Below are 10,276 nucleotides of genomic sequence, written 5' to 3' on the forward strand. Positions count from 1 at the left end.
AGAACCAGCAACCTTTCTTCCCTGCTGTACCCTTTCAAGCACTTCACCCTCCAAACCTCCATCCTTACTCATCACACTACCCAAGTACTTAAACGTACACACAGTTTCCAATTCCTCACCATCCAACCTCGCTGTACATTCACTGACTTCACCTCTCTCAAAGACCATCACTTTACTCTTCCCTACATTCACCTTCAGATTCCGTTTCTTACACACTCTCCCAAACTCATCCACCAAGCCTGGCAGCTCCCCTTCATCTTCATTCAACAACACAGTATCATCAGCAAACAACAGTACAGGGAGTTTCCAAACACTATCCTCTCTCACCAGGGCCACTCCAACATCCACTGCCCTACCTTGTACCTCTTTTATTACCCCATCCATGTACAGATTGAACAACCATGGAGACATGACACATCCCTGTTTCAACCCAACTTTCAAAGAGAAAAATTCACTTAGTTCACCATCCACACGCACTGCAGCCTTCGCACCATCGTACATACTCTTCACAGCATTGAACAACTTCCCATCTACTCCATATATTCTTAACACTTTCCAATATCCTTGTCTATCCACCCTGTCATATGCTTTCTCCAAATCAATGAAAGCTGCATACAACTCCTTTCCCTTCTCTAGAAACTTTTCCACTAAAGGTCTAAGAATGAATGTCTGATCTACACAACCTCTTCCCTTCCTAAAGCCTCCCTGTTCTTCTCCAACTAATTTCTCTGTTCTTTCTCTAACTCTGTCAATAAGTATCCTACCATACACTTTTCCTATTATACTAAGAAGACAAATGCCCCTATGATTACCACACACTTCTTTTTCCCCTTTTCCTTTGTACAGGGGAATAATTATACCTGACTTCCAATCCTCCGGGACTCTACCTTCCTCCCAGGCCAATCTGCACATCTTCCACATCCATTCTACTACTATCTCTCCCCCATGCTTCAACATTTCACCACACACTCCATCAATTCCTGGGGCTTTCCCAGATTTAACTTTCTTCATTGCTTCCACAACTTCTATCCTACTGATTTCTTCCTGTCTTCTCACCTCCCTCCTTCTCCCAGCCATTCCCCAGCCACTTATACTCGCATTACTTCCATCCTCTATGTTCAACAATTCCTTAAAGTGTTCTCTCCATCTGCTCACTTTTTCTCCCTTCTCCACTAGTAATCTACCATTTTTATCTTTCACTCCCCTGCTAACTTCACTTCCTCCCTGTCTTACTCTTTTCACCTCTTTCCAGAACATTTTCTTACAGTCCCTCCACTTTACACTCAAATTCCTTCCAAATTCCTCATCCACTCTCTTCTTACTCTCTCTTACTAATCTTTTCACCTCTCTCTTTCTTTCTACATATAACTCTCTCTTCCGCCTCTCAACTTCTTCCACGCCCCTATTTCTCATCCATTCAATGTATGCTTTCTTCTTTTGTGCCACAGCCTATTTCACCTCTTCATTCCACCACGCTGTTCCTTGCACCTCCCTCCGTCTTCTCTTCCTTCCACACACCACATCACATGCTGCACATATTTCTTCTGTAAATATGCTACACACACCTTCCACGTCTCCCATCTGCTCCAATTCATATTTGCCCAATCGTTCCTCCACTTCTCTCTTATACTCTGCCTTTTTCTCATCCTCTTGTAACCTTTCCACTCTCCTTGCAACTACTCATTCCTCTCGTCTTTCCCTTCTTCTATTTCTCCATTCTAATTGGACCTTGATTCTGGCCACCACCAAGTAGTGGTCAGAAAGTCCACTCCCCCAACCTCTATAAACTCTTGCATCCATTACACATCTTCGCATCCTTTCATCCACACACACATAATCAATCATTGCCTTCCTTTCATTCAGTTCACCACCCACCCTTCTCATCACTCGCCATGTATACCTGTGGATCATTTTATGCCTGAAGAGGGTATTGGCTACCACCAACCCCCTCCCAGCACAAATGTCCACTAACGCACTCCCATTCTCATCTATCTCAGCAGGCACACCCCACTCACCAACTATTCCATCCACCTTCGCATTCCCAACTTTACCATTCATATCTCCAATCAAAAACACTCTCTCTGATGCTGAGTAATTATTGTAACTAGAGAATGTTATTTTTTTTTTGAGTAATCGATTGTAAGGGGAAAGACATCACACAGAGTCTATCTTGAGTCTGTAATAATTAAAATCTTAAATTGCGTACACCGTCATCCCCCCTTCCCTTTGCATATGCAGTTTTGGCGTGTCTGACTCGCTCACCGGCCGTGATAGATGGGAGGTTGTCGGTACTGTCGTCATCCTCCTCCCCTCCCCTCCGAGGAATTCTCGGGTCCAAGTCCAAGCGTAGAGGTCTAAGTACCAGTGAGTCCAAGTCCAGGCGTGGAGATCAAGGTCCCAGTGTGGAAATTAAGGTCTGGAGTGGTAGAGGACTGGACCAGTGAAATTTGTTCTCAGGGACGATTATGAAGAAACACATTGGACCGGGACAGAGGAGCTAAGTTTTGTGCATTTGATATTAGGACCATTTAGATATATTTTTTGAAGTGTGCCAACTGATTCATGTTTAATCTGCAAAGCAAGCAGCTGGGGAAGATTTCTACTTTTTGGTCTTGTTAATACACGTTCCCTCCCACTCGAACTTTATTGTTTGTATAACCCTTGAGAACTGGTGGTATAGAGCTTACCTAGTAGTTTATTAATTTTGCAACTTAGAAGCATTCTGGGAAACTGCGAAGGTTGGGCTTGGGTTGGCCTAGTTGGAGACTGGCCCCGTCATTTTGGCATGCTACCACTCTTAACTTGGCCACCTGAAATGTAATAAACGCAACCGAAGAGGCCGCTAATGGGAGAGAGTCTCCATCAATCTGAGTTCCCGACCGTTCCAGCACACAGTGGTCATCAATAGTGACTTGTTTTCTGCCCCTTTTGACCATATAAAAGTCTGGATTGCAGAGGTGACAGTACAAGTGGTGGCACAGCGTTGGGATGACCTATTAATGTGAGGGTAATTTAACTTGAAATTAAGGTAATAGCTCATCCCCCAGTTCTCAAAGGTATATGTATTTAATATTATGTGTAGAATTATAAGGTATGTGTATTTGAAAGACTGACGAAGAGAGTGTATGTGAGTGAGGTGGAGGGGGGAAGAGGGAGGGGGAGGCCGAGGATGAGATGGAGGGATGGGGTGGAGAGGTATATGAGAGAGGGGGGTGTGAGTTGGGAGCAGGGCAGTGAAATGGCAGGGGACAAGGCGACTTGGAGGCGATTTGTTTGTGGCCACCCCAAACGGGATTGAGGCATCTGGCAATAGATAGATAGATAGTATTTGTAGTGTGTACTATTTTGGTGTTGCAGTTGAGCATTCACCTCCTGGGGTTGCTCAAGTTGCAGTTAGGGCATTTCGTAGTTGAGCATTCACCTCCTGGGGTTGCTCACGTTTGTATAGTTCATGATGGAGTCCCGTGTTGAAAAATTGATTGACATTGAAACTGAAATGCCTGAGGGCGTAGAGGTGAAACAGGAACCCTCCGCAATTGATGAGTGTTTTGAGCGTATTAGAGCGTTGGAGGACATGTTAGGCCCACCCGGACTCACCCCGATCAAGGTTGGAGGTCCATCACATTATACGTAGATGATGGGTGTATGGTGTATATACTCATTTTTTTTTCTCTCTGAACACGTCTTGTCCTTGCCTTAACTGGCTGGGAACATGGAGTCAGGCGTGCCCTTCCAGGTCTCTCCGGACTGTACCTGCGTATTTATCTTTTCTACCAGTACCTATGATGTTGTAATTTTGGGTTGATTAATAGGGTTGAGTAGTTGTTTAGGGTATGTCCAGCTTTTGGAGAGATGAGGCGTGGAAGCTGCGTGTTGTCAAATCGAGTGCACCTTGGTGTATAGACCGTCATTCTTGCCTTACCCCGATTCTTTTTTTTCTTTAGGTTAGATTGTTAGGCTTAGTTAGGGATAATGAGATCTCACAGTTAGGACTTTAATTTTTTTTTTCCCAGAGTTAGGGAACTGTACATGTGAGGGGCAGTTCTACCTGAAGGTCTCAACCTGGAGGTTTCCTACTTGCTTTGAGAACCTCGAGCACTGAGTGTATGTAATACCCAAACTGCAGTATAGGATTGCTCAGAGAGAGAGGGGAAGTTTCCAGTTTCTCTATAGGGCTTGGAGAAGTTGAACTATGGGGCTCTCGCATGCTAGGAGAGGTAGGTAGGTTTCGTTCGGTCTCTCTGGACAGAACGCAGTGGAGCGACTCGTGTTACTCTTAACTAAGCACAAAGTTTCTCCTGGTAGCAGGACATTCTCCTTGTGAGTAATATGCCTGGTGAGTGGCATATGTCGTCAGTTGCATATAGTGAGTAGCGGGAGAAAATTTACTCGCGGTAGAGGATTTTTTTTGTGTGGACATGATAGCCGCTGACTGTTCTCGAGCATGGAGCTTATGTAATATCCCACAGTCGCAGTATAGGACACGTTGGCTGGTGTTTTGGAGGCGTGTAGATTGGTTTCCCCTCACGAGCAAGGAGCGTGTAAAACACCCCACAGTAGCAGTATTGAGGGAGACTGGTCAAGTAGATGAACTTACGTACCGTGTGTGTTAAGAATGGGTACTGGGTATTTCTGAGTACGGGTCCAGTCGCCCAAACTTTTGGTCTTCCCTAACCATGGGCAGATGTAGTGCCCGGAAGTGATAATGAGTTGTATCTAGTTTATTTTATATGACCAAAAGTTCGGTTAAGTGAGAGAGAGTGGCCGAGGCATGGCTGTTACCATGCGGACGTACCAGAACATAGATTAATTACCTAGTTGCTAAGTCACCTTTTTTTTTTTTCTACTGTAATTTACTAGTGTTAAGTCTCTTTATAATATAACACTCGAGTGAAATGGGAACATGTGCCTTGTTCACATAATCCAGCATAATGTACGCGTGCGCAAAATGATGTAAAGCACGATATTTTTCGATGTAAGGGTTTAAAGTGAGAGGTGATGCTGAATAATTATTGTAACTAGAGAATGTTATTTTTTTTTTTTTATGAGTAATCAATTGTAAGGGGAAAGACATCACACCGAGTCTATCTCGAGTCTGTAATAATTAAAATCTTAAATTGCGTACGCCGTCATCCCCCCCCTTCCCTTTGCATACGCAGTTTTGGCGTGTCTGACTCGCTCACCGGCCGTGATAGATGGCAGGTTGTCGGTACTGTCGTCATCCTCCCCCCCCCCCCTTCCGAGGAGTTCTCGGGTCCAAGTCCAAGCGTGGAGATCTAAGTACCAGTGAGTCCAAGTCCAGGCGTGGAGATCAAGGTCCCAGTGTGGAAATTAAGGTCTGAAGTGGCAGAGGACTGGACCAGTGAAATTTGTGCTCAGGGACGATTATAAAGAAACACATTGGACCGGGACAGAGGAGCTAAGTTTTGTGCATTTGATATTAGGACCATATAGATATATTTTTCGAAGTGTGCCAACTGATTCATGTTTAATCTGCAAAGCAAGTAGCTGGGGAAGATTTCTACTTTTTGGTCTTGTTAATACACGTTCCCTTCCACTCGAACTTTATTGTTTGTATAACCCTTGAGAACTGGTGGTATAGAGCTTGCCTAGTAGTTTATTAATTTTGCAACTTAGAAGCATTCTGGGAAACTGCGAAGGTTGGGCTTGGGTTGGCCTAGTTGGAGACTGGCCCCGTCATTTTGGCATGCTACCACTCTTAACTTGGCCACTTGAAACGTAATAAACGCAACCGAAGAGGCTGCTAATGGGAGAGAGTCTCCATCAATCTGAGTTCCCGACCATTCCAGCACACAGTGGTCATCAATAGTGACTTGTTTTCTACCTTTTTTGACCATGTAAAAGTCTGGATCGCAGAGGTGACAGTACAGCTGACAGGCCGAGGGCGGTACACCTAGCACCCTTCCAGCAAAATCCCTCACACAAGGACTCTGGAAGCCAATGAGTTAACACTGGCAAATCTATCAGAGTCTCTAACCCATTAGTGCCCAGTGTCCTCAATACAGGACGGAGCTGGCCATTTTCAAAATTTAATAAAGAAGGGAACCCACGGGAAAGGGACCTAAGAGCTTTGCGACTATGGGCCGACAGGCAGAGGGCGGTATGCCTAGCACCAGCAAAATCCCTCACACAGGAACTCTGGAAGCCAATGGGTTAACCACGCTTAAAAGCTACTGAGTCCGCCTCTGTTGCTGTGTATTCTGCTCAGGCTGCTAGATGATACTGTGACAATTGAGGAGGTGATCGAGGTTGCCAGGGACGTCAGTGACTCTGCTTTGGACAGACTAGTGGAGGAAGCTGAACAGTAAGTCAGGGATGAGCAGGATAGGGAAGAGCAAGAGGAAGGAAGGGAGGAAAGAGCACCAGGTGAACCCAGCAGTGAGACATTAAGTCAGATCCTGAGTCAAGTTGATTATCTCAGGGAAATCATCTTGGACAAGCCAGAGGAAATGAAGTGATCAGGCAGATGTTAGATGTTTTCGGCATCTACAGTCGTATGCACTCCGAATGAGTGAGTCAACGTAAACAGTCACTCATGCCAGACAAGCTGCTGCTGAACTCAGGAAGAGGACATCCAATGCCAGCAGGAAGAAGAAGCCATAGATAAGATAGATGATGATGTGAGAAGTGTTATGTTGTTGACTTTGAAGGATTTTAACCAGTGTTCTCCCCTCTGCCTCCTCGCTGACATAGTGTGTCTCCTCTTATCCTCCCGTAAAGTAAATAAAATGTGGCTTGTAACTGTAATAATACTCTTTTATAATTTTTTGAACCATATTAATGCTTTTTAGGAGGTTAAAATTGGGGGGTATATAAACATTTTGCACCACAAAGGGGGAAAAATTGGACTTTGGGCAGGGGGTGCGGAAGGAAATAGGAGGTTTCAAGAGTCCCTGTAACAGGAAATTTCTCTAACACGGTAGGGGTGCGGAAGGAATTAACCGTGTTAGACGAGGACAGACTGTCTGTATATATATATATATATATATATATATATACTTTATATATATCATCTCATCTCATCTCATCAGCCGTTTGAGCGTCCACTGCAGGACCGGCCTATCCCGACCGAAGTGGGGACAAGTCAGCCAATGTATCTCTACCAAGTGGCATAGGCTGTCTGGTAGAGATTGTACGTAGGATGAGAAGTGTTTGTAAGTGTAATTGTAGTGTTGGAGTGGCTTTGGATGTGAGTGTAGTCTGTGAACCAAGTCTAATCGGTCTGCGCAATCCGACTGGGTGCAAGCATACTTTATAGTATGCAACACTGGTTCAACCGCAGCACCCCTTATGTCCGCCAAGCAATACGTGACCAGAGCACTCCCAAAGTTTATTACCCTGGCGGGGCGCGAACCCTCTTTCTTCAGTGTACGAAAATGCATGCTTTACCACTGTACCACATATATATATATACTGTATATATATATATATATATATATATATATATACATATAATATATATATATATATATATACATGTATTACAAATACATATGCAAACTGATGTTATCTATCTGAAAACCAACAGCAAACACACATAAACAGGAGGCATGTACTAAGTTTGTATATTGTGCCAAGTGAAAAGTAAAAATAATAATTTGTCATTGAAAAGTAATTAAAATATTCACCAAAAATAGCCACTAAAATCGGCCACTTATTGCACTGATGAACGCTATACTGTAGTATTACAAATCGTATACATGCAAATGTAATAAAAGAAGGATGCAGTTTAATTTTGAAAATAACTCATTCAAATTTAATGGGCAGCATTACATACAAGTATCCGGAGCAGCAATGGGGACAAAATTTTTGCCAAATTATGTCAATCTTGTGTTAGGATATTTAGAAAACACATTACACTCAGGCCTTGTTTAACACACAGTCGAATAACATATTTTTGTTCTAACACACTTAGCATAATGTGACAGGTCATAATGAACATGGGGAAAATCTTGAGCTCACATGAGAAATCAGCTGGCCTGGTGGTGAATTCGAAAGTCGCGCGTGGTGATGTCACCTGTCAGACTCACCATGATTAGCCAGCTTATATCAGGGTACTTGTCCTGGGCACATTCAAGGTCATATGGTCAGATGAAAATTTATGGGTTTCACAATTTAAGGGGACAAAATGGAAAGAAAATTTTTGCTAATCAGAAAAAATTATTCTTCCATCCATGTGTACTCATAAGTTAGCATTTAGTTCCACATTCTTTGTATGATTTCGTGCTTTCCAACACATTTCGGACCAACTGAACAGGTGGCTATTAGTCCTTTCTTGCATCTTACTGAGTTCTACCCCAAACTCACGTAGGTTTCCAAATTTTAGGGGATGAAACAGAATGAAAATATTTGCCAATAAGAAAAAATATTACTCTTTCATCCATGTGTTCTCGTTAGTATTTAGCTCCATTTTCTTCATTTGATTCTGTGCTTCCCGATACATTTCGAACCAAATGAGCATATGGCCATCTGTCCTTTCTCATGCCTCACTGAATTCTACCTGCGCTGTGCAACAAGATTTTTTTGTGTGTGTTTGAGTGTCAAGTGAGGACACTGACTTTTGGTCATGCCACATGATCAGCCCCAGCTACCTAGAAAGTGGCATGTCTTCATGTATGCCCAGCAGCGTGAGATAATAAATGAGTTAGAGCCGGCAGGGAGGCAACAGAAATGGCAAACAAGCACGGCGTGAATGAAAGCACCATCAGACGATTTGGAAAGACCGGGAGAAATATCATGTGTGGGAACCCTGGTGATGTGAACCTGGCAGTTTGTAATGTCCTGAAGCTGACCGAGAAGCTCATAGGGTGTTATGTGGAGTGTCAGATAAAGAACAAAATACTTACCAAAGGCCTCATGATGTGAGAGGAGAAACTTTATGACAACAACAACATTGGGGGTGGGGGCGAGGGGAGTGATAGGGTGCTACGCATCAACAGCTCACAGGTACCCACCCTAACTTCTGTTTTTGTTGATGCTATTTTAATACCATTCATGTTCTTAATTCTACCTATCTATCTATTGCCAGATGCCTCAATCCCGTTCGGGGTGTCGACAAACAAATTGCCTCCACATCGCCCTGTCCCCCGTCATTTCACTGCCCTGATCCCAACTCACACCCCCCTCTCTTATATACCTCTCCACTCCATGCCTCCATCTCATCCTCGGCCTCCCCATCCCTCTTCCCCCCTCCACCTCATTCACATAAACTCTCTTCGTCAGTCTTTCACCCTCCATCCTCTCCACATGGCCAAACCACCTCAGTGTATTCCTATTAACGTTTCCTATCACATCCACATCCACACCACAATGCTTCTTTATATCCTCATTTGTCAGCCTGTCTCTTCATGTGACTCCATAGACTCTTCTTAAATAACTCAATTCCACTGCTCTCACTCTTGACTTGTGTCCTTCCAGCAACGTCCAAGCTTCAATTCCATACGTTAGAGTTGGTATCACAATACTGTCATGTAGTAACTTTTTCACTTCCATGCTCACTTCCGTGCTTCTTATCACTGCTTTCAAGGAACCAGCAACCTTTCTTCCCTGCTGTACCCTTTCAAGCACTTCACCCTCCAAACCTCCATCCTTACTCGTCACATTACCTAAGTACTTAAACGTATTCACATTTTCCAATTCCTCATCATCCAACCTCGCTGTACATTCACTGACTTCACCTATCTCAAAGACCATCACTTTACTCTTCCCTACATTCACCTTTAGAGTCCGTTTCTTACACACTCTCCCAAACTCATCCACCAAGCCTTGCAGCTCTCCTTCGTCTTCACTCAACAACACAGTATCATCTGCAAACAACAGTACAGGGAGTTTCCAAACACTATCCTCTCTCACCAGGGCCACTCCAACATCCACTACCCTACCTTGTACCTCTTTTATTACCCCATCCATGTACAGATTGAACAACCATGGAGACATGACACATCCCTGTTTCAACCCAACCTTCAAAGAGAAAAATTCACTCAGTTCACCATCCACACGCACTGCAGCCCTAGCACCATCATACATACTCTTCACAGCATTCAACAACTTCCCATCTACTCCATATATTCTTAACACTTTCGAAAATCCTTGTCTATCCACCCTGTCATATGCTTTCTCCAAATCCATGAAAGCCGCATACAACTTCTTTCCCTTCTCTAGAAACTTTTCCACTAAAGATCTAAGAATGAATATCTGATCTACACAACCTCTTCCCTTCCTAAAGACTTCCTGTTCTTCTTCAACTAATTCCTCT

This window comes from Coenobita brevimanus, chromosome 110 (assembly GCF_032717465.1).
Source record: "Coenobita brevimanus isolate Jiangsu-jjx chromosome 110, ASM3271746v2, whole genome shotgun sequence".
Taxonomy (NCBI): Eukaryota; Metazoa; Arthropoda; class Malacostraca; order Decapoda; family Coenobitidae; genus Coenobita; species Coenobita brevimanus.